The 26,236-nt window shown below is 40.9% G+C and overlaps 1 protein-coding gene across 2 annotated transcripts in view; it reads right to left on the bottom strand.

Moving 5' to 3' along the window:
- LOC119658283 (protein lozenge) overlaps positions 1-26,236 on the bottom strand; it is a 126,240-nt gene that overhangs the window by 76,358 nt on the left and 23,646 nt on the right. The window lies entirely within an intron of this gene.

Raw genomic sequence — 26,236 nt, forward strand, 5'->3', positions numbered from 1 at the left:
AATCGATTTTTTTATTGACTTAAAAATACTTTGAACTCTGAAGAATATGAATAAGTGAAATTTGGAAAGACAGTTTTCCGGCCGGATTTTTAGTTGCTCCTATAACATCGTGCTCATGTCAATAAGACGTGTCTTTTCTCGTAACATGATTACTCCAGAAATTTTCAATATTTTTATTTGAAAATTTAACCATATCTTCACGACGGAATTTCAAAGAACATGTCGTATGGAATTTTTGACATATTCATTGCAATTATTTCTAATGGCCGGCCAAAACCATTTTTTGGTGAAAATTCAGAGGCATAGCTCGCTGTGATTGCATCCAAAAGGACATCCGGGATCGGTGCAGCGTTGTATCTATTGTACAGAAATTAGGAAAAGAGCGTCTTCGATAACGGTCAAGTGAAAATTCGCTAAGGTAAGTTTTGACATCCAAATCAATAGGAAACATCCCGAGGGCCGACCCAAACAGGGATAGCTTGATATACTATAGAGCGGATCCTTCAATTCCATCGGAACCAATCCGACGACTAAGAGTGACAAACCAAACCGAGAGAACCAACCCAGCCAGTACATGGCAGGATTTCGAAGAAGCATTGAAAGCATCCAGAATAATCTAACATAATATTAATAATAACCTTTCCTTACCTTATTATAAAGATCTACAAATTAATTTTCCATGTTTGAATAGTAATATGTTAATATATATAAAATTGGAATATATCAATATGTATGCTTTCCGCTGACTTCTAAGTAGAATGTTATTGATTTCAACATTGACGCCTCCATCCTGAAGTCTAACAATTTTTTCGGTAAGTTCCAGTTCCTCCAAGAATTCCGCGCTGCGCTAAAGATCACTAATATGTATCAATTTACGTCACATATAGAAGGATGTTCCAATGATTGAGTGGACTATTAAATTTGAGTTAATTGGTTTTAATCTTCCACTTTTCGATCGCTTAGACTATGGGCAAGGTGTGATAAAAATAATCCCATGTGATTTTATGAGGGTCCTTAAGGCGGCGGCATTCAACAGTGTATAATTCATTATAAGATCTACACTTCCAAATGTCTGGGAAGACCTGGGAGTCGGAATGATTGATTTACGGCGTGAACAGCAAAGAATGGCAAATTGATTTCAAGACTGCAAGAAAATGTAGAATACAAACTATGAATATGGGGAACGCAGAAGGACCAACCGAAAGGCGCACATCAGTAGCGGTTGTGCTTTCACGGCTCGTCCAACATTGTTTAATGTCATCGAACTCCAGAATGAAGATATTTTCACTATTTTCATGATTTTGGACCAAAAAAAGTAGCGTTTTTACGGCAACTCCACTATTTCCCAAATTTTTCCACTGAATTGTTCCGTTTTGATTGCTCAATTGGTTCTTTGTTCATTCCGAAATGCTCGAGCCAACACAACCGCATTCTATCAAGCAATCAAAGGAGCCAATTGCAAGAAAACGGAACGAAATCCAAGCTAATATGAGCACCGATTCAACACCAGAAGTAAGCCATATACTATTTCCCACATATTGTCTTCTCCTCGTACATTGTGTTACATTGGATGCTCTCAAAGCAAAAACCTCTTGACGCTGAAAAAGTGGTCAAATTATCATCAAATGATTCTAATAATCATTTTATAGTTTAATCAATCCTCGCTACGTGTGTGTGTGTTGGATCAGAGAAAAACAACAAATTGCAGCGCTCATAGATGCGAGATAGATTTCTTTTTGAAATTTCCAAAAGCCGAAGGAAAATATAGAAGCGATAAAGATCAAACAACGAGAACGCTCCTCCGACAAGGCTGCGAGTACGTACAGTAATTAATATGTTACCTGGTCTTATAAAACGATATGAAAGGAGTACGTACTTCAATGAGACTAATAACCCTTTTTTGTGAACGAGGGAACAAAAGCCAGATGAACTTATTTATGGCGCGTGTCAGGCAAATTCTTTCATTGGACTGATTAGTATCATTTATCTTTTGCAGCCTTCTCTATTATGATGGTCATTAGGAGGAAGATTCCCACTGTTGGGGAACGGCTAAGAGCGCAGATATTATTGGGCAAGCACTCCCAAATCCAGAGATGATTTGTAATGTGTACGGCCGTGAAGCGGCCTTTGAGGAACCTTCAAAAAAGACAAAAGCGTATTAAATATCTTGCTCTTGCGGAGTCTTCTAGCCATGGCAATTTACCTTTTTGATGATGATTTGAAGAGTCCAATAGAGAACGGTTAAGTCCGATCTAAAGAATCCACAAATGAGTTGTTAAACCGTTGAAATTATTATTAGAGAGATAGTTCAAGAATACGAAGCTTTTGGATGTGAAGTTTAATGACCCAATTTGTATTCGCGATAAACTGCAAATGGAATTGAAGTGTTTTTGAAGTTGTACTTCTGATCCTCAAGTAGCCACGCTATGGGGTGAATCATAAAGTTGGAATACAAAGCGAAAGTTTTGAAGTCGTTTGGGAAAAGGAAGGGCTCCATGCATGAATAGCTTTGCGACTCTCCATTATTCAAATTTATGGGAGAATATATCTTAGGCATGTGCTTAGTCAAACTGCTGGTTTATTGTATCATTACGCCCATGTTGACGCCATTCGATCATGTGACGTCGTTTTGAAGTGAAACTATGTATTCTTCGCTGAAAACTAAGCCCTTTAGTTCGATGTGGAGATTGGCCCGTTCCGCGCAATTATCTGCAGCAAAAGTTACACCAAAATCACTTCTGATCTAACCAACTGGAGATAAATTAAGATATGACTGGCTAAATCAGAAGACCTTGGTTATTTGGCTAACTTGATTAAGCTGGAACAATTTAGTTTAGAGGTCTATAGAGCCCAATATTGAGTTATCTTAGATTGAAGATGATTTACGTCGAAATGCAAGTCCTTTCTTCGATTAAAAAGAAATTCACTGTATTTCCGTCACGGTAAAATCTAAGAATCATACACCCAAGGACAAAAAAGCACCATCGCTCCAAGATGCCCATTCTGTCGGAAATCAGATTTCCCTTTTTGACTCGGCAGGATGAGCATCGTGGTGTATAAGGCTTCATCCTGCTGACTTGTTGGTAAAACTTCCGCGCCTGGTGCGATTGCTTCCTGTACTTTTCTACTTCACAGACATTTTAGTTCTGCCAGCCTTCCTTTTTCGTCTGTGAAGTTGCTTCTCCACTTGACGGAGTTCGTGATAAGTCTCTGCGCGTGCCCCAGTTCTTTGAGAATGCAACATTACTGGGTATGCGGCATTCTTCCGTTCCGTTGCTAGCTTACAGTCATCGTCAAATCAGCCTTTCCGACTTTTTTTGCGGCTGGGGCCAAGTATGTTTGTGGCCGTTTCAATGATAACATTCTTCAGGTGGTTGTGAAGATCATTTGTTGATGCTTCATCTCCAGGACCTCTGTTGGCTACGGTTATTGCGGTATCCATTTCCCTCTTATAGGTGTCGCGGAGGACCACAACACAGTCCTCCGCGACATCTATGGTGGCTTCAGTGTTAACTTTCACCTGATTGTCAAAGGGGATTCTGGGTGGTGTTGTTATTCGAGCTTGGAGCACCATGCCAACGAGATAGTGATCCGAGTATATATTGGCCCCCCTATATGTTCTGACATTCATCAAGGCAGAGAGGTGATGGTGTTCGATCAACACGTGGTCAATTTGGTTGAAAGTAGTCCCGTCTGGAGAGGCTCATGTATGTTTGTGCTTTCCGAGCGAACCAGGTACTACCAACAACCATTTGACAGTGCTAATTGAATAATCCGCAGTCCGTTATCATTTGTATTTTCGTGTAAGCTATGGGAGCCAACGTATCGCCTGAATACGGGCTCCTTCCATACTTGGCTGTTAAAATCCCCAAGTATAATTTTGATATCATATCTGGGACAGACTTCGAGGGTTCGTTCTACCGCCTCGTAGAAAGTATCCTTCTCCGACTTTGCAGTCTCCTCTGTAGGGGCGTAAACGTTAATGAGGCTTATATTTCTAAATTTGCCTCGCAAGCGAAGAGTGCATAGCCTTTCGCTTATGTTTTCAAAACCGATAACAGGTTTCATTTTTTGGCTGACTAAGAAACCTACTCCGAGCACATGGTTTACTGGATGGCCACTATAATATATGGTGTAGCGGCTCTTCTCTAAGAAACCGGTCCCTGTCCAACGCATCTCCTGTAACGTTCCTACATCAGCCCTATATTGGGACAGGGTATCGGCTAGCTGCTCAGCAGCTCTGTACAGGGAGCGCACGTTCCATGAGAAAATGCGCAAATGGTTATTCCTTTGTTGTTGCCGGGTTCGTCGTTGTGCTGTCTGTCCAGTCCGAGGCTCCTGTTGTGGCTTCGTAACAAGTTGTTTTCCGTGTAGGGTTGTCAGCCATACCCAACCCCCAAACCTGGAGGCCCTGGCCTCTTCTTAGGGCCCCAAAATTCTCAAAAAAATATTTTCAGCTCTGGCCAAGTTTTGGTCAATAGAATTGGCGGATTTGCGCTCAATATAATTCGTAGTCATGTTGCGTTCTGCGATTATATAAAGGAGCACTTGATATCTGCAGCCGCTTCGATCCCGCTGCTCCCAGGGCAGAGGTGAGGCAGCATCTGACGATTTGCCTCTGCCCTGCTAATAAACCGTAAAGCCGTCATCGCCTGACATTAATTCTTCCCACTAAATGCATTTCAAAACGTAATGAAAATAAACCTTCACTCGCTGCATGTAAAGAGTTTCAAAAATTAAACATTCTTAGCAAGTTTCGGGATGAAGTTTTAATATTTTGTTTTACAAAATACCTTAAAACCAAATTAGTGACTTCTTTTTGGAAAAATAGTTCGAATTTCACGAATGGTGGTCCTGGTTGAATGACTGGGCTTTGTAGAGTGATTCTTAAGAATGATGACAATCATTGTACACAACTAACTCACAAACTATGTTGTTAATTTTACATATAGCTTAGAGCTTTAAAATACACAATAACTTTGGCATAATGAATAATATAATCATTAATTAAGCAAGTATTGCGAGTATTAATGACACACCCTAAACCGGTAAAGCAGATTATTTAAACGAAAACATTAAAAACTTCACTACAAAGTAAATGAACAGTAAATCTCTATAAATCTTCTTTCAATTCACAATACCTACACTGCACGCAGCCAAATAACAACTTTCCTACAAACCAACCTCAAAAATCAACCGCAAAACCTCACAGAGAAAGAGCACAATCCCAACAAAAGGACAAAATCTCCACCAACTTTTGTCTCCGTGCCGAACCCAAATATACTCTCATTTACTAGCCACAATGTGAACTTGGTAGTGTCCTGGTTGTCCCATTTGCACGTGTACTACTCACGACTCATCAATTCCCTGAGTACATGAGCCATCAGTGGACGTTGAGTATCACTCGCCAAAACGATAGAGTGGAAAAATAGGAAAAAACATGTCCTGTTTTTGCGAGCAGGCGATTTTTTTCTAGCAATGCTGTTGTTTCATTCAGAGCGACCATACCGGAAAAATGAAATTAAATTCATCTGCCACTTACAGGCACATGAAGCTAATTAAAAAATGAAATCGCAGGTCATTTAGCAGCACCACAGGACTTTCTATGACGCTGCAATGGTTGCGACATTTGGACGCAATCTTTAAGAGGAATGGGGCTGGGATATCGATAACCGAACATGGCTATCAACAAATTTTAGACGGAATAGGTGGGGGGATGGACCAGCAGGACATCTCAATTGTTATGTATTTGATTGTTAAGGTCGTCAGAATGATATGCACGCTATTTGCAGGGATATGTATGTCCAAGCTCTCAAAGGATTTAGATTCCCTAATCAACAAATACGTGTGGATAAACCAGGACTATGTATGTAGGCACATATGTATCTATCGATATATTTTTTCCACTAAAACTTATACAACCAAAAGGCAGAAATGAGAATTTTACCTATTATTAATATAGGTTAGTTCTTAGAACTTTCACTGAACTGTTCTTCCTCCATTTACACTTTCACTTTAATTAAGCTTTCCCTTATGAAAAATGCATTCTCACCCAGAATTGTCTTTCCTTAAAATTTTCTTAATATTCTACCCATTATGTTCTTTGACTTTAAGCTTCCGTAGTGCAATTAATTAATTTTTTGTGCAGAAAATAGACAGAATACACTAGATCCTAGTTCCGCCGACAGTATCTTAGACCTGGATACGTTGGCTCCCATTTGTAGATAGACACTCCACATGGACGGTATTTTTATCTATCCCCAAAAAGTACAGCTGCAGCCAGAAACCGTCTTTTGCAATTTAAGTAAGCTCAAAAGCGATTATTGTGCGACAAGATTGGTCAGAGGCTTGTCGGCTTATCATCAGGTGTTTGAAGCGTATGAAGCGAAGTGTGCCCTGCTCGAACCATTCGAGTCCACCGCGGTGGAAACGATAATTAGCATTGCATGTTCACTGCATTCCTACCTGCCAATTCGTGTCTACTCAAATGCAACAAATGTGAATTGATAAAATGAGAACGCGTGTTTAGCCGCAGGGCCGCACGCAGATCGGCTTATGGGAGTCTACCCGTTTTTTCTAAGGAATAGATACTATAACTGCACAGTGCATGAAGTGGTGCACGCGTCGATTGGCCATACTAAAGAGCCTTCGTCAACATTGTATAAATATACCATATGTAAACTACCGCAATTTTAAAATCTGACTTTTAATGAATGAGCAGCAGCTAACGAAAATTCATCCCAACACATTAAGATACATTCACATACACACTTTTGAACAGCAAACAGATATTAGAAGACACTTTTCCATCCTAGACTCAGCGGCGGCATTTCCACAGCAATATCCTCTATTATCGCAACTTGTTTCGAAATTATATTTGGACCCACACAAAAATTAATGCCGAGCTTTGTTAGGTTACTGCCGTATATCGACGTTGTTGATTAGGAGATTGGTGCGAACTTTACCATTTCATGCAGACTGAATGGTGCTCAGCAAACTTATCTACTTTAGAGCACTACACTAACATGTTAATGACCTGGCTTTTCATCAATGCATAAGTTTTCTAATGAACATAGTTGGATAGGATGATCAGAACGAACAACCTAAGTGGCCGACAACGACCTAGAGGGCAGAGTTGTCCCACAAACCTAGCAAAAATTGGCGAAATTGACCGTGAAAGTCAAGTCAGCCCGCAAAGATTGAAGCTCCATCAAAGTGCTCGGTCGACACTTTCTTGCACACCTCTGTGCTAGCCATGCTCCTTTGAGCGCTTTGATCCCTCACGCTTCATGATTACAAAATTAACGTGTCTACTCCGATGTGTCTATTGTCAAAATAGACAATGCAAAGGAATTCGCGACGGCTTAACGAATAACGATCAGAACGCGAGCTGGGGTTCCCACCCTTCCTTCCTGTGTTTGATGATGAACGAGAATCCTTGAAGCTTCAATGCCCATCTGGCCAGTCTGCCGTGAAGGTCGGACTGGTTCATCAGCCATTTGAGCGAAGCGTGCTCAGTTACCACTACAAATCTGGTGCCTTTAATATACGCTCGGAATTCGCGCACTGCCTTCACCGCTGCCAGACATTCCTGCTCAGTAACAGTGTAATTTCACTGAGGCTGAGTAAGCTTCTTCGACATATACGCTATAGGAACTTCATGTCCCTCCTCTGTCTTCTGCATCAGCACCACTCCTATACCATGTTGACTTGCGTCACAGTGTATGGCGAAAGGCTTGGAGAAGTCGGGGCTATGCAGAACTGGAGCCGAAGAGAGACTCGTTTTCAGAGCGTCGAAGGCCGAGATGGCTTCCTCAGACCAGCAAAACTGACGCTTCTCTGAAGCATGTCTGTCAACGGTGCAGTCAGTGAAGCATCCCAAGAAGCCGCCGTAGTTGCTTGATGGTTTTCGGCTGCGGAAAATCTTTGATGGTGTGTACCTTGTCGGGATCGGTACAAATCGTCCCGTTACCGATGATGTGCCCCAAGTATCAAACTTCCATCATAACAAACTTGCTCTTCCGGATGTTCAACGCCAAGCGAGCGCGTCTCATACAAAGAACCACTTCGCTTAAGAGCAGCAGGTGCTGGTCGAAGGTCTCTGTAATGAATGGCAAGTCATGCAAATATACAAAGACTTGATGACGTAAATGGGCAGTGGTGACCTTGTCCATCAGTCGCTGCATGGTTTGAGGTGCATTGCAGAGCCCAAACGGCATGGTCACGAACTGATAGAGCGGCCGACCTGGGACGATGAAGGCAGTCTTATCCTTGGACGCCTCATCCAGAGGAATTTGCTAGAACGCATCCTTCAGATCGAGACTCGTAATGAATTTAGCCTTCGAGAGACGACTGAAAATCCCCTCGATGAGAGGTAAAGGATAAGCGTGCTTCACTGTTCACTTTACGTGCATCAAGGCAAAGTCGCACTTTACCAGGTTTCACCACAAGGGTGACTGGCGAAGACCCGGCGCTCTGCGATTCTTCGATGACTCCCAAAGCCAGCATCCTGTCAATCTCTTCGTAGAGGAGCTTTTCGATGGCGGGGGTTAAATTTGTATTTCCTAAGCCCTCCAACTCGAAGGACAGAAAACTGCCAATGACAGCCTCGAGCCTGGCTAGCACAGAGGCGTGCAAGAACGTGTCGACCGAGCACTTTAATGGAGCTTCAATCTTTGCAGGAGGACCTTCACGGCCAATTTGGCCAATTTTTTAGGTTTGTGGGATAGCTCTGCGCTCTAGATCATTGTCGGCCACTCAGGATGTTCGTTCTGATCATCCTACCCAACTATGTTCATTACAGTTTACTTAAATTTGCGCATTCTACAGCGATTACCAATTGCATCAATCCTCGCATCACACGATGCAAGACAATTGTGTACCTCAACCAAGATTCATGGGTTGTTAGTAACGAAATAAGGACCTAGACTTAGATGTGTGATGGCGCCAAATTAACTATAAAGACGGAGGTAAGGGAGATAAAAAGTTTTTATTGAATTCTACTTAAGCCGGAACTATAATGGGCATATCATGGTGTCAAAATTTTAACGAACGTTAATTAGAAATCTGCCAAAACTCGTTCTCCCCACAATGGCATTGACTTCCTTGAATACTTGCCATTTCGAGATGACGTTTCAAATATCTCACTTCTTATTTACTTACACCAGTTCGCAAAAACAAATTTCGAATAACATTTTCGATGCTGAATTCGGTTGTTACCGAATTTTCTGGGCTTAACGGAAGTTTAACGAATCTATCGGATGGAAACATTTCACGACGTACGTGCAATATAGGCAGTCACATTCAATTTTCATTGGGGGCTTTGAAGTACGTCGCTGTATATGCTTATTACATATAGTTCCCGCTTAAGACGAACAGGAACCTTCTACTGGAACCGGCCCAAGGCGTAGCAGTGATAAGAGGCTACTATGCTAAAGTTCCAAGCAGAACATTGGAATAGTGCTGACTCAAGAACCCTGGGTGTACCGGGGCAGATTCGCGGTCTGCAAGCAGGTAATTTGGGACTCCTCTTGTGAAAAACCAAGAGCTTGCATAATTCTTAAACGTAATTTAAAATGCATATGTCTTTCAGAGTTCCTTGGATTTTGTAGCTATCTAAGTCTCATTGGAAGCCGGGAGGAGCACTCGAGAGGCAGTCGTGGAATCGGGATACTTCCCAGGAGACGAAATCCGGGCTCCACCGGAACAAGTCGCAAAACTGGTAAAGTATTGTGAGAAGAGGGCGTTACCATTTCTCCTCGACTGCGATGCCAGTGCCCACCACGAAGTCTGGGGAAGCAACGACATCAATCGTAGAGGTGAGTACCTGCTTGAATTTATTCTTAGCAATAAGTTAGAAATATATGACTTAGCGAACAGTCCAACATTTGTGACCAGGACTAGACAGGAGGTACTAGACATAGCTCTAGGAAATAATGAATAATGAAAATGACTGGAACGGTTAGGAATCGGAGGGTGTCGGATGAATCCTCTACGTCTGATCATAGGATAATCAGATTCGACATTGAGGGTAACTCCGAAATAAAAAGAATAATAAGGAATCCCAGGAGAACGGATTGGGAATCCTATGCAACGCACTTTAGCAACAACATTGCCCACCTTCAGGCGCGAACTGGAACTAGAAACAGTAGTGGAAAACCTCAACGTAGTCGCCATTGACGGAGCTGTTCGGCTAAGACAATTAAGTCATGGTGAAACAGCAACCTGGCCAGAATGAGAACAGAGGCACGAAAACTCTTCAATCGGGCAAAACCAACCGGGGACTGGCAGAGGTACAAAAATGCACGATCAGGGAAGCAAAACGGAACAGCTTCAGGGAATTCTGTGAAGGGATCGAACAGATCACAGAAGCGACTAGGCTTTACAAGGCTGTAGCCAAAGACGGGGGAATATCCTCTGTCGGTTTGAAGAAGGAAGATGAGACATTTACCGAGAATGAGGAGTACAAGGTACACCTGCTTCTCAGAACTCATTTTCCGGGGTTCTACCCCACGGTGGCAGGCGACAACATTCTGCCTGACACCCCAACAACGAATAAAAGGAGAAGAAAGGAGAACTGGAATCTAGCAAAAGACGTATGCTCAGAAGCTAGGCTGTGAGCAGTGGGAACTTTTAAACCACTGAAATCTCCCGGAGTATATGGCATTTTCCCAGCACAAATTCAGAGAGGCCTAGGAATTATCTTAGAGTCTCTTCTTAGGATGGTAAGGGGGAGCATAGCACTGGGATATATACCAAGGGCATAGAGACGGGGAAAAGCGGGTAAAAAGAATCCTTTTCATCCTAAAACTTTCAGACCAATTCGCCTAACATCAGTCATACTCAAAACGGTTTAGAAGGTCATAGACAGCTATATTAGAACTAACGTTCTAAAGCGTAATCACTGTCAATACGCTTACCGGACAGGACGGTCGGGTGGGGGGTACTATCGCCGCTGATGTGGAGTATGGTAGTGGACGAACTCCTGGACGTGCTAACAAATGCTGGAATACAAGTCCACGGTTACGCAGACGACATTGTTTTAATCTGTAGCGGCAAATATGAAGATACCCTGTGTGATGAATTCAAACTGGACTGGAAAATCGATATGCGCTCCGTGAAGCTTTCTTGAAAAATTTGCTCAAAGACAACATACAGATAATCAAGTTTCTAATAAAAGTGCATTCAGAAATACTATTTGCTTCATTTCCGGATTAGGAACTCCATAGATGAAAGACTTAGGTTACATCACTCAATACCTCTTTGTAATCGAAATTTGCCAGTCTTTCCGTTTCAAACTTTAACTCCATTCGGAAGATTTGCTTTCTATGTCTTCATTGCAACACCGCTGTTACCGCAGTGTAATTTTTTCGTTGCTCATTGATTCTGCTGCCGTGCCATCCTGTCCTACTAACAAGGGAGTATCAAAATCACCATCAGATCAATTATTTTGTGCAGCAGCTTGACTACCAGCAGTTACTTCTAATATACCCAATGATCGGGTGCTACACTTATTTCTATTTCTGAAAATTTAGTGTTCAGGTCTTCAACTTTCAAATGATATTTCCTGATAACGTCTTCAAAATTGACCTCAGTACCATTCGTAGAATCGGCCAAATGTTGACTTATATTTTACTGAAATGACCTTAGTGTCTATTTTTCACGATTCATGCTGCTCTATTCCGAGCGTATTGCTATTTCCACTCTCCTCTCTCTACTTGTCCCTTTGCAGGTTCGCTCTGTTCTCCTGCTTCTTTCCTTGTTATCATTTCGCATCCTTCCTTTCATCCTCTTATAATTGTCCAACCTCTTTCTGCCGATATGGCGTTTCTTCCCGTAGTTGAACCAGTCCTAGCAAGTATATTATTCATTCATGGCAAACGAAAGTTCCAGGTGTTTCCACAATAGCCTCGATAACCAATCTAGAATCATTCTGGAAGTCGTACAGTAAATATGTACTACATATCGAATTTGAATCGTACCATCATCAATTATTGGAATAACATTTGTCGTTTCCAAGCATCCCCCATTCATGCCCACAAGCCTTTCGACATTTCGAACTAGAAGGTGCCGGTAGCAGTTGGTGACAGCTAGACTGCTTAAAGTTACTTGCGTGTTACGCTTAAAAGTTCTCTTATCGATGCAAATCCAATTGTTGGATTCTAATTAAAGGTACAAAATTTACAACGTAGCCTTCAATTCAATTTTTCTCTCAAATCTGTTTTTCTCAAAATGATGTTTTTCACATTTGCGGGAATTCTAATTCAAAAAGTAATAAACCGATCATTACGAAATTTGGGAGTATGATTCTTTATAAAAATGCCAAGAACACAAACCAACATATATGATGGTATAATTTTTTAAGAGTCCCTTTTTGCGTTATTTGTAAAAAAACTGCTGAAAACTGAAATCTTTTTCAACAGCTACAAAATTTTTGATTTTGATTATATTCAGATATTATTTGGTTTCAGATGCAAATTGGAATCGCTACACGTCCCGCAGTTGGATAACTCTAGTTATGACCTTCAGCGGAATAATGGAATGTGACTTTTTTATTCCTAACTGAAATTTTTCAGAAAAGATTCAAAAGTTGCTCAAAATATGACTAATATAATTTTCAAATTTTATTGAATATATGAGCAAAAATATGTTTTCCCTCCTTAAAAGGTTATATCTTTCTAGATGAAGCTTCTAGATGAAGATCAAAAGAAGTTCTAGTACTCCCCACGGAGCACTTCCAAGAAATCTTGTTTTGTTTATACGGTCCTACAGTCACCATTTTGTAAACATTTTGTGAATAATAATTTTCATTTACTCTTCAAGAGTTGCTTAATCGATTGGTATATGGTGGTTGTGGACTATAATTTAAAAACATGCTCACAGAAAAATCTCGGCAAACCCTTTTTGGGAAGGCTCCAAACAGAAATAACCCCTTAAGATTCGGAATAGACATCAGATAAATTCCTATGAATGTATGTACATCATGTTCCTTTTTCCTTTTATGACAGACAATGTGGTTTCGGAAGTGCATTCAATGCAGTACTTAAAACCTATCAATATATCCTTTATACTCTTAAATGATTCTGCTTCAACTTACAATTGTTAATGATGGAAAAACAATGAACATCCACTTGCATTTGACATATCAATTTCTGGATGATATGATACTGTTAGGGAGCAAGGGCACACTTTGAAGTTATCTGCGTAAATCCTTCAAATACTCTTCAGTCCCCCAACGTATTAAAACATTAAAATCATTAAACGGTTGTTATTGAAACGATACGATTAGCTCCACATTACTACAGGGTGTGAAATCGACTTAAATAATCCTCTTTCTCGTGGCTGATTGAATTTCACACTTTAAAGGCGATTCATAGTCCATACAATGTGTTTGTGGAAAGGTGTGCAAGCGATGATTCTTCAAAGTAGACTTTAATGGTTTTAAGTTATTGGCCTAACTGAATACCTGTTGAATGAACCGGACTTGATGCTGATGGTTTATGTTTGCTGTGAACAGAATTTGTTTTGGAAGTGGAGCCTGTACTTGGCGATGAGCGAGATCATGTATCAATTAGGAAAAAAAATGTTTTTATATAGAAAGGATCGTGAATTACTTATAACTGCTAAAAATTGATAATAATCAAGGCATTCTATGTTATTGGTAACTGATTTTCAGTTCGAAATTAACTGTTTTAATGAGAGTAGAAAAACCTGTACCTGTCCTTCTACGTGTTAACCTCTCTGATACACGCAATTCACTTTAAAGTAGTTAGCTCTCTTCTAGCAAAATTTGTCAATACTATGTCAATTACTATTGGCAAAATTAGCTAGTTAATCAAATCCAAATTCAATCCAAAGACTCCTACTCCTAATATAAAAGAAAACAAGCTTTTCGTGGAAATATTCTGGGTAGGAAATAAACTAAAAGCCACAGCGAATTCTTTCTAAAACTATTCATTTTTGACATTAGAAGCCTACTATGGAGTTGCACCGATCGTGGAAAAATTGCGAGAGAAGCGTCTTCGATGGTATTGTCACGCAATTCGTGCTAACGAGAATTCACTTGTCAAGATTGGCCTGAACATCGAACGCAGGCCAAAACAACGATGACTTGATACGCGGTGGGGATTTAAAAGCCTCGAGATTGCACCCAAGTCAGGCATTCGATAGAGCCAAATGACGAAACCGATCACGATGAGCCGACCCCGCTTGTGAACGGGACAAAGGCTGAAGAAGAAGTCTGCTACTCCCTCGTTGAAAAATAGGAAAGTGAGCAGCTAATATGTAAAACTCACCCACGGGATCAGATAAAGGACCACCCGAGCACTTCCCAAAATCTTAGACGACCAAGGTCAATCACTCAAATCTGAGAATTACACGCACTAATAAACCGTTTCATGAGTCAAAAAAGATACCGCCACATTGTTTCAAATAAAATTTAAGGAAAGATATACATAACAGATTCACATCTATTTTCACTCTGGCTCAGGCATACAGTTCTTATGTGACCTAGAAATATGAAGTTTCAATTCGTCAATAATGTGCCAATTGTTAGGTATCTTCAATTTAAGAATACTGACGGTGCAGTGTAAGAGAGTTTAGGAAGGAGAAGGTTTAACATAGAATTTGATCAGGAAATAGATCGAGACTGTAAAATGATGGAGATGATAAAGGAGGAGGAGGTTTACATCTTTTTCTCCAGCCATTTCGGATATCAAATGATTAGTGCTTTACGAAACAAGTGAAAGATCTGACATTAGTTTCAAACAGACCAAACGAAAAATGTGCACCATGTAAAGTCTTACATCTCTACTCCAATACAGTAGATTACTACATTTTTTAAGTTTACTGGAAATCCCTCATTAAATTAAATCTAAGATTTAGATTTAACATAATCCCACTAGTAGTAACAAGATTATAATAGTTCAAAATTAACCCGCCATGTTATTTACATAGCATGTTGCTCCCAACCCCAGGTAAAAGAGGGAGGTTTGAGGCAATATACTTTCCACTAAAATAAAAATAAAATGCTGAGATCAGGGAAAGAGATAAATATAGTTGGAACTATTCCACTATGCTAAATCGATGGCAGTTTCCTCGACAGGCAGACAACGTCGTTAGAAACCTTCAATGGAAAGCGGAAAAGACGCATTAATATCTGCGCTCTACATCAAACCCCATGGTCTGGTGCCAAAAGCTGTGACATAGAACGCGAGTGCGGTAAAAACAATTATAAGCCTCTATTTTAGTAGCCCACACACTCAATACGCTGTTGGCATTACTATGTCACAGTTTCCGTGATGTCATTAAAGAAGCCGAACGATTTGACGACTGACTGATGAAGCTCAACTGATGCTGAGAAAAATGCCTTCTGGCAACTTATCTATGCGAAGACTTGTAGCGTGTCTGATGATTACTATATCATCATTGCAGGCGATCTTAATGGTCATGTGGGCGAAGACGCTAACAGGTGGCATTGGGAAAAAGGATTTGGAGCACAAAATAAGGGTGGCTAGCGTTTAGTCACTTTTGCAAACACCCATAACCTTGTACTTGTGGATACATGGTTCATCAAATGATTATCTCATCATCATACATTTTATAGCAGGAACAGTAAAACCCAAATCAACTGTATTCTCATAAGACGTCGACTTTACCACTGTCACTGACTGCAAAACCGTTCCTTATGAGACCATCGCACTTCAACATCGGCCGTTGATTGCCGTCCTGCAAATCAAACCACCGATAAAACAGCGTGACGATACGATAAACTGGACACTCGGGATAGCAAGAGAAATTTGTATCGACTTTTCAAAAGCCGACACTAACGCACATAGAATATAGAACGTACTTTACCGACCGACGAGCCGCGACTGATAGATGGCAAGAATATTTCGAGCAAATTTCAACAGAAGAATTTATTCATCCGCATTCACAAGCATTGCCGATATTTGGAGCAATTCTATCTGCCGCCACTGAAATCGAGGAAGCAATAAAACGAATGAAATCGTGGAAAGCAACAGGACCTGATAACATCGCATCTGCACTCTGGAAAGCAAGGAGCTGGGACCCAACACTGTGGCTCAGTAAATTCTTCAATCTGGTTATTCAGTAAAATAGAACAACATCGGATTGTCAAGAAAGTACCATAGTTCCAATTTGGAAAAAGAAACGTAAAACATAATGTTCAAATTACCGTCCGATCCGGTTGGGGATTTTTGAACGCATTCTTGACAACCGTATTCGCGAAATCGTACAAATAATCGTGAATCAAGTCGAGTTTGTCGAGAACGGCGGACATAATAAACGCTGCTGGCCTCTTAACATTGCATTTCTAGATCTGGAGAAAGCGTTTGACCGTGTACCACACGAACTCATCTGGTATGCTCTACGACAACACTTAGTGCCAGAAGAACTCGTAGGCTAGGTTCAATTGCTCTACCAGATCCGAAAAGTAAGGTTCGAAGTATGGTGGGTATATCAAAACCACTTTGTGTCTCTATCAGTGTTCACCAAGAAAACGACCTCTTACCACTCCTCTTCGTTCTAATTATAGGCACTGGCACACGAAATATCCAGGTTCCAGTGCCCTATACACTGCTTTATGCAGATAATGTTTTCTTAGCGTCTGATAGCAAACATGATCTCGAACAACTTGTGCAAAAATGGAATGATCGCCTCATACAGCACGATGAATGAATCTGAATAAAACTCAATTTTGACGACCGATCTCCATGAAACAGGGACTGGCAGAGACCAGTTCAGAACTGAGCGATTTAAATATTCCAGCATGAGCGCAACCTGGTTGAAGTGGGATTCCACAACGTCTCAAATCTAAAATTTACCGCAATGTCGTCCGCCCTGTCGCCCTCTCTGATTCTGAGTGTTGGCCGACTATAAAAAACAATGAACGATAACTGACGATACTGGAGGCGAAGATGTTACGTTGGACTAATGGCGTAAGTGTACCGTTACGATCTTGAATAAAGTGCTCTAACACACTTCAAGGTCCCGATCCAATTGGATTGTTGGGCCAACAATTATTATTATTATTAACGGCATAGCATGCCTTGATCACATCCGAAATGGGGATCCATATGACGTTGCAACGATCGTGGAAAAATTGCTAGAAAGGGGTTTTCGATGGTATGATCACGTAATTCGCATTAACGAGAATTCACTCGCTAAAATTGGTCTCAACATCGCAGTCGAAATAATAATCGTTGACGGATCCAATTGGATCAGAGCCTTGATTCAAGACCTTAACGCTACGCTACAGGATTACAGTACTCTATAGCAGGCAATATGAGCAGCTTTGAGCGCGACCTAGATTAAAGTCGACAGTAAACGGAAAAACACCGCCCGAAGCAACCATGACTTGATACGCTGGATGGTGATTTGAAAGCCTCCACACCAGGCTTTGATAGAGCAACATGCCGCAACCGATCACGGCGAGACGACTCCACTTGTGAACGGGACGAAAGCTAAAGCAAAAGAAGTTATAATAGTTCAAAATTGCCATTTTCATTTAACAAATATTCTCCCGGTCCGTGAGATGATTGAAGGAGTTCGCCGCTTTACAATTGACGCAGCCACTTGCCGCTCGCAACGCGCAATCCGCCCCTAAGAGCATTCCACTACAAGCCCGCGATTAGCCCCGAATGACATCCATAATGTCAGTTGGTGAATCGTCGTGGTTATTATTGTCAATTGATAATCCTTTTGTCAACTGATAAAAATTTTAAAAGAAAATTCAGCTCTGAAGAGGCGAAACCGTAGAAGTGATTGTAATTCCAACGAATCTCAGCTGGCATTAAATTCATACCACTTGACGTGTCGATAAAAACGGTCACAACCAAGTGGAACATAAATCGCCATGATCGCCAGCGTAAACGTTGCGAACTACAGGTGGATCGAACAAAGCGGTTGATTTTAATTTACTGAAACGGGCTGGACATTCCATAGCGTAAATTAAATGAGTCAAGTTTCAGAAGCTGTAGTGCCATCATTTTGATTTTTTTTCTTACAAAAATATTTCTGTGGCTATATTTGAGCGTCCATGTCAATATATAATTTCATTCAATGTAATAAATACTCTCAGTTTTAAGCAAAAAAATATTGAAAAACCTGTTGCCAGGGGGTCCTTCGCCCTCAAAGTACAATTAGAAACACAACATCGTCGGTAATATGACTCAACTACCTCCCAGTTATGATGACGATACGAACTGCGGGCAATGTGTTCGCATACGAGAGGTAAATTGAAGATAAATCCATTTATTTTTAATTTTATAAAAATTTATTTGATGGGATAAATTAAGATAATATATACAACAAGATATTTAATAGAAACTAATAATAATTCACCTACCACAGGCATATAACTTTTATTTTAATTGACATCGATTTCACATTATAGTTTGGAACTTTTCAGTCTCTTTTTTTGCATGGGTTAATGGAAAAAAATTACAAAACCGTAAGTAATGTCATATTGCACGATACGACACTTGCTCCTCACTGAAACGTAAAAAAAAGTAGCCCCCGATTAACACACGGTAACGTTGAATAATTTTTTTTTCTCTAGCTCCGACCAAGCTTTGTTCCGAACCATAGGCCGATTTACGATGTATATAATTCGTGTCCTTCTTGTGCTTTATAAATTATAAAAGGGAGCGTACATCACCTGCGAGCCGCTTCGGTCAAGCTGCTCCCAGGTCAGAGGTGAGACAGCGTCTGATAAGTTGTCTCTGCCCTGGTACGAGACCGTAGCTGTCTTCGTCCTTCTTTTCAACGTGCAATAATTTGCGTATTGCGATCACCTAATATGATTTGCACATCTCTTATGTAAACTAAAATAACAACAATCAAGTAAGATGGAAATGACAATAAAACTGATTGCCTGACCAAGAACCCTCTCCCTAGAAATCGTCACATTTTGAGCAGAGAATATATATTCTTTTATATATGTGAACTATCCAGAGGAACGTTCAAGTAGCAAAACAAAATGATCTTAGAACTTCAGAATGGTTATTAATCGTTTAATAAATCAAATTCACTTTGGCTGCTTGGCAGCCGAAATTATGTCGGCTATTTCATGGTCTTTTAAATGATCTTTAAGGCATATTATATGGTAGTCCTGACGTGATCGTTTGTATCTACCGCATATCGCATTGAAGTTGTTTGAAAAAGAATTTAAAGTTGACTACTTTTTGGCAAATTGTAATAAATATGAGTAGTGTCTATATGACAACGAAATAACGTATGTTCACAAATATCAAAATGTAAAAAGGAAAGGTACTAGTCCCTTACATAATTCCGATTCACCAAATTTTTTACACTTTTGCCCATAAGTCTCCTAAATGACTATCGATTTACTGTCTGTCTATCTGTCTTAAACAAGTTACCTGTCATAAGTACGCAGTAACAGGATATTCAGAGAAATAAAATTAGATGTGGAAAGTTTCATTTCCTTTTTCACTTACTATACGAAATTTTATTTTACAACAGAACATGAAATTAAAGTTTAAAAGAGGAAATAATTCTTCCTCCAAGAAACTATTAAGAGAAAAACTTGAAAATCCAAAAGGATGCTCCTATATAAAAAATTAATCTAAAAAATATAAATATAATGAAAATAGCAATCTTTTCCATATATGTTCAAATGAAGATAATAATATCTCCACGTGTTTCGCAAATTAGCAAAGGTAAAAAATCTAAAATCTGATACGACAAAGACACAGGCTACTCTCTGTGAAAAGCTGCGAAAAATCTAAAAAGACCCAAATAGCAAATCCCATCTATTAAACACGAAAACGGGAAAAGGGCTCGGTTTGAACAGGATAAAGCCGATCTCTTCGCGAAGCATCTAGAAAGTACCTTCCAACCTTTAGATACATAAGCGTCTACATGCTTAACCCCAGTCAAAAAAATGGATCATTACTCAATACGCCAAATTAAAACAAATCTGCTTCCTAATAGCTCCGGGCTATAAAATAATTACAGGGAGAATACTGAAAGAATTGCTAGAAAATAATAATAATAATAATCGTTGGCACAACAATCCATATTGGATCAGGGCCTTGAAGTGTGTTAGAGCACTTCATTCAAGACCGTAACGGTACACTACAGTAGACTGCAGGAGGCAATGTGGTCAGCATTGCGCTCGCCCGAGATTATTACCCTGATTTGACTCAGGTACTCATTCACAGCTGAGTCGACTGGTATCCGACATCAAATCACGATACAAATCCCACTGCCGCCAGCAAGATTTGAACCGCGACCTTCCGTACGACAGCCTTGTGCTCTAACCACTCAGCTATCCGGACACTAGAAAAGGGTATCATCAAATTATTACAAATAACTAATGCAGCTTTCAGATTAAAATACGCACCTCGACAATGGAAAGTGACCGAAGTTATAATAGTCCCAGGGAAGGAGCCAAGTAGAGTCGAATCGTATCCACCAATATCGATACTCCCTACTACAGCCAAGCTATTTGAAATGGTTCTCCTTAAACCTACTATCACCTTGCCAATTCGGTTTCCGCGAAAAGCATTCCGCAATCCAACAGGTGCACTGGATCACGAATCCGATAGAAAATGAAATGGACAATAGAAAAAAGCAGGTGTGCTCAGGCATTTGTCTCGTTGCGGCCCAGGCGTTTGATAAGGTGTGTATAAATTACACAGGTACCTCACAGAAGAATTTTTTGATATCTTAAAATCATATGCATCAGAGCGCCTATTCAGAATGAAATACGAACGAACTGAACTCTGAACTGAAAAAAAAGGCAGCTGATATTCTGCAGGACAGTGCCTTGGGCCCAACACTGTTTCTTTTGTATACCAATGATATCATCATCATCATCATCATCATCATCAACGGCGCAACAACCGGTATCCGGTCTAGGCCTGCCTTAATAAGGAACTCCAGACATCCGGGTTTTGCGCCGAGGTCCACCAATTCGATATCCCTAAAAGCTGTCTGGCGTCCTGGCCCACGCCATCTCTCCATCTTAGGCAGGGTCTGCCTCGTCTTCTTTTCCTACCATAGATATTGCCCTTATAGACTTTCCGGGTGGGATCATCTTCATCCATACGGATTAAGTGACCCGCCCACCGTAACCTATTGAGCCGGATTTTATCCACAACCGGACGGTCATGGTATCGCTCATAGATTTCGTCATTGTGTAGGCTACGGAATCGTCCATCCTCATGTAGGGGGCCAAAAATTCTTCGGAGGATTCTTCTCTCGAACGCGGCCAAGAGTTCGCAATTTTTCTTGCTAAGAACCCAATGATATACCTTGCTATAAAGAAGCCATAATAGCGACATTTGCGGACAACACCGCTATCCTTACCACGGGTAAAACTACGGAAGAAGAAAAAAATAAAGCTACAAACAGCTATTGGGAACATTGTAGAATGGACCAGAAAATTGAACTTCACAAACAAAAAAGAGAATGTAACTAAAGTAATCATAAACGGATAAGATTTGCCACAGGCGAGTTAGAACAAATATTTATGATAGGTATGACACTCGATGCTAAGCTCAACTGGAAAAAATACATCCTAAGAAAGAAGGACGAGCTAAATGCCAAATACAGAAAAATGCACTGGCTGTTGTGGAGAATCCTCAGCTAACCATCGACAACAAGTCTCCATTATATAAGCAGATCCTAAGGCCCATATAGACGTACGGCATCCGGCTCCGGGGATGTTACAAAGAATCAAAACTGAAAGTCACATAAACGTTTCAAAATAAAGTGTTTAGAAGCATAGTAGGCGATCCCTGGTTCATTCGTAATGAGGGTCTGCATAGGGACCTGAAAGTACGGTTGGTTAGTGAAGTCATCGAAGACCAAGCAATTAAGCATAAAATTACGAAAATTGGCTGATATTTCTAATACAATAAGACGAACGAAAAGAATAAAGCCAAATGATGCCTAAAGTTATAAGCTCCTGAGAAAAAGCCTGTTTCCCAGCGAAGCGAACCAAAGTGCTGGGGTAGCTTGGCGAGAGGTGGTTTTAGTGGGTAAAAATTGAACACTCTAAGAGATCATGATCCCTGGGGTTACTCTTTTGAGGATTTTCACCTCTTAATCCGTTGTTGTAGGGTAGAATCTCTGAGTAAAGTCTTTTTCCGATAGTCAGTGTCGTTCGGCAACTACAGCGTTAAATAGACAAAGTGTTGCAGTGCCGGTCGTTCAACTCGATTTCTTTTAAATGCGTTTTTCTCACAACTGTAAACTATCCAACGAATTCTTTTGAAAAACGTTGTGAAAAAACACCAAAATTCACGGTTTACCGTATCATTTTAGTCGAGACACCACAATAAAAGTGCAAGCAAAAATACAAGAAGGTTATCAATAATTGCAAGCGAAATTCAAAGTGGGCTTCTAGGAAAATTACTGCCAAACTCATCAAACAACGCAAATACTACGTTGGAAAATTCCTTCCAAATTCTCACTCTGTTGGAATTAAAATGGGATTTGAAGTCAAATTGGCGCTTAACATTATTAGCCGAAATAAAAAATGTAAAGCGAAAAAAAATATCCCGATTTTGCGTCGAGGTCCACGAATTCGATATCCCTAAAAGCTGTCTGGCGTCCTGACCTACGCCATCGCTCCATCTCAAGCAGGTTCTGCCTCCTCTCCTTTTTCTACCATAGATATTGCCCTTATAGACTTTTCGGGTGGGATCATCCTCATCCATATGGATTAAGTGACCCGCTCACCGTAACCTATTGAGCCGGATTTTATCCACAACCGGACGGTTATGGTAACGCTCATAGATTTCGTCGTTATGTAGGCTACGGAATCGTCCATTCTTATGTAGGGGGCCAACAAATTTTCAGAGGATTCTTCTCTCGAACGCGGCCAAGAGTTCGCAGTTTTTCTTGCTAAGAACCCAAGTTTCCGAGGAATACATGAGGACTGGCAAGATCATTGTCTTGTACAGTAAGCACTTTGACCATATGGTGAGACGTTTCGAGCGGAATAGCTGAAATAGACTCTGTTGGCTGACAACAACTGTGCTGTTATTGGTTGTGATTTTCGACCCTAGATAGGAGAAATCATCAACGGTCTCACAGGTGTATTCTCCTATCTTTATTCTTCTTCGTGTTTGACCAGTGCAGTTTGATGTTGTTGGTTGGTTGCTTTTCGGTGCTGACGTTGCCACCATATTGTTTGTCTCGCCTTCATTGATGTGCAGCCCAAGATCTCGCGCTAATCGCCGCCTGCTCGATCTGGATGAAGGCAGTTTGTACATCTCGGGTGGTTTTTCCCATGATATCGATATCGTCAGCATAGGCCAGTAGTTGGATGGACTTAAAGAGGACCATACCCCTTGCATTTACTTCAGCATCACGGATCACTTTCTCGACGGCCAGGTTAAAGAGGACGCATGATAGGGCGTCCCCTTGTTTTAGACCGTTGTTGATGTCGAATGGTCTTGAGAGTGACTCTGCTGCTTTTATCTGGCCTCGCACTTTGGCCAGGGTCAGCCTAGTCAATCTTATCAATTTCTTATGGATACCGAATTCTCCCATAGCCGTGTACAGTTTTACCCTGGCTATGCTATCATAGGCGGGGTTAAAGTCGATGAATAAATAGTGAAACTGGTGTCCATATTCGAACAGTTTTTCCATCGCTTGCCGCAGAGAGAAAATCTGACCTGTTGCTGATTTGCCTGGAGTGAAGCCTCTTTAGTATGGGCCAATGATGTTCTGGGCGTATGGAGCTATCCGGCCTAGCAAGATAGAGCAGAATATCTTATAGATCGTACTCAGCAACGTGAAACCTCTATAATTGCTGCACTGTGCGATATCTCCCTTTATGTATGAGACAGATAATGCCTCTTTGCCAATCGTCAGGAATTGATTCGCTGTCCCATAACTTGAGCACAAGTTGATGAACTACTTGGTGTAACTGGTCGCCTCCATATTTAACCAATTCGGTTGTAATTTCATCGGCTCCTAGCGTCTTATGATTTTTAAGCCGATGAATTGCACGGACTGTTTGTTATAATCGCTTATAGCAGGGAAAGAGAGAATGAGCCTCATATGGGGCATCAATATGAAAAGCTCCAAGGCCTTAAACCGTTATTGTCATCCACCGAACCATCGAAAGATTTGCAATATACGGTACGAAATCACTATTATTTCCCCTGGATCAGAGGAATAATTAATTCCCTTTTGTCACAGCGGCGCGCTGTTCAAAATGTTTCGTTTATGCGGGCGCAATACACAAGTGAAAGCAAGCGATCATCAAATGAAAATCAGGCTCAGAGCCTATGTGAGTGCCTTTTGTTACACACATCCTAAGGACAGACCCCAAATCTACTACTAACTGCAATTGGGTTGATCTTAACATTCCCGGTCAATTGAAACTCAACCAACTTCATGGCAAACTCCACGCTCGAATACTGTGCTGCCAATGACGAGGCGGTGGAAGCTGCAGTAAGTCATAAACATATCACCAAGACCACGTTTCCCTCTTAGATATCCGAGCGAAGAATGATCAGAACTAATTTACGATTCGCCCATCACAATTGCAGTACCTCCTCTGCACCGTATTGAGTTACTCATACAAAGTTGCCCTCTCCACTCTATCGAAGATTTCCGTTGATTCATAACAGTCTCTCACTCTGGTCCAAAATCTGGCAGTCAATATTCCGTCTGTTCCCAGGATATGAGGTCGCGTCTTACGGATGGAATAAGCATTAATCCAACAACGGATTCGAGGCTATTTCCTGCAGACTTGCCAGAAGGCAATAACACAACGCCGGAAAAAGAAGAAGGCTTCCCAGAATCCGATCAGTGCCTTGCCCACCTTTATTTCTGGAATCGCCGCGAAAGTTGAAGAAAATGAGCATTCTGGGGAGCTTTGGTACTTTCGTCGACGAGCATTAGAAAATGCAAGAATCTTATCATAAACACAAAATGTGATGATCAATCCACCTCCGAGACATGGTAGCCGAAGCATAAAGAGGATTCAAGTGTCTAGCCCACAAATCTCTACAGCCTTTAGCTGGCAAGCAGAGAATACTCTCAATTTCTAGTTCACAGGGCAATCACTACCTCAACGGGACATCAAGTTTCTGGTCTAATAGTAAAAACTATTCACCCAGGTGAGGTTTGCCCACCTTAAACCCTAAGACGCCTAGGCGTTACATTCCCATTCAGACTATAGTGACTTTTCTTTCCTCCTGTCTCAAACACACTTGGGACCCTCGCGACGGTGGTTCAGTTAATTACTCCGGCTCTGGCACAGTTTCGAATGAAAAGCTATAAAGACGTACGAATCAGATACCTGTGGACATGTCGATTTAAAGTCAGCCTTGATGATGAAAAACCACACATAGAATTGTTCGTTGATTTTGCCTCGTTAGAAAAGTATATAACAAGACTTGTGGGTAGAAGGGAATAGTTGCCTCAAATCAGTAGCAGTGGTATATATTTAATAGTGGTTGACGCTGGATTCACTTAGAACTGGACACCAACTATCCTAAAAATCAAAGCTCAAAGATACCATGTCAAATATAAGTTGAGAACGTCCAACAGATAACGTTTGAAACCAATTCAAGATGAAGTAATATATAAAAGTTGTATCCGCCCTGCATTTTTCAAAGTTCATTCATTGAATTTATTTAAAGACTTTCCCTTCAAGGTAACGTTTCCCTCGAAAAAAAACTGTAACTAAATATCCCCGGCCATGTTTAAATAAATTTAACCACCGTAACAAATAAACAACTGGCGTACGCTACCAGGTGCCTATAAAATCTTTACTTCATTGTATTCCCATGTCGAATACTGCATGCACCGCGGGAGTACCGTAGCGCGGAATAAAAATATATTGCAACCATATTGTATCAACCGAACCACATATTTTGTATTAAATATGGTGCGGGCGCAAGAGTACTACGATACTCGCACGGCCACTTGTCGCTAGTGTTTTTGGCACATTTCAGAAAATTTAGTCAGTCCACGCGTGGGCTGCATAGGCCTGGCGACGACACGAGGAGGATTGGAATTTTTGCTAAACAACTTCGAAGCATAAAATGTGAAAATCAGGACAGCAACCGACGAATTCGCTAACATGCCGAGATTTCGGAGCAAATTTTCACATCCGCACACCTACTCTATGGGAATGAATTTATTACAAAACGTAGTATATTTCGCATGGGCTGATGTTGTGTGAAAAGTTACCGCCATTCCGGGGTAGGTTACATGTGTTTGC

This window comes from Hermetia illucens, chromosome 5 (assembly GCF_905115235.1).
Source record: "Hermetia illucens chromosome 5, iHerIll2.2.curated.20191125, whole genome shotgun sequence".
NCBI lineage: Eukaryota > Metazoa > Arthropoda > Insecta > Diptera > Stratiomyidae > Hermetia > Hermetia illucens.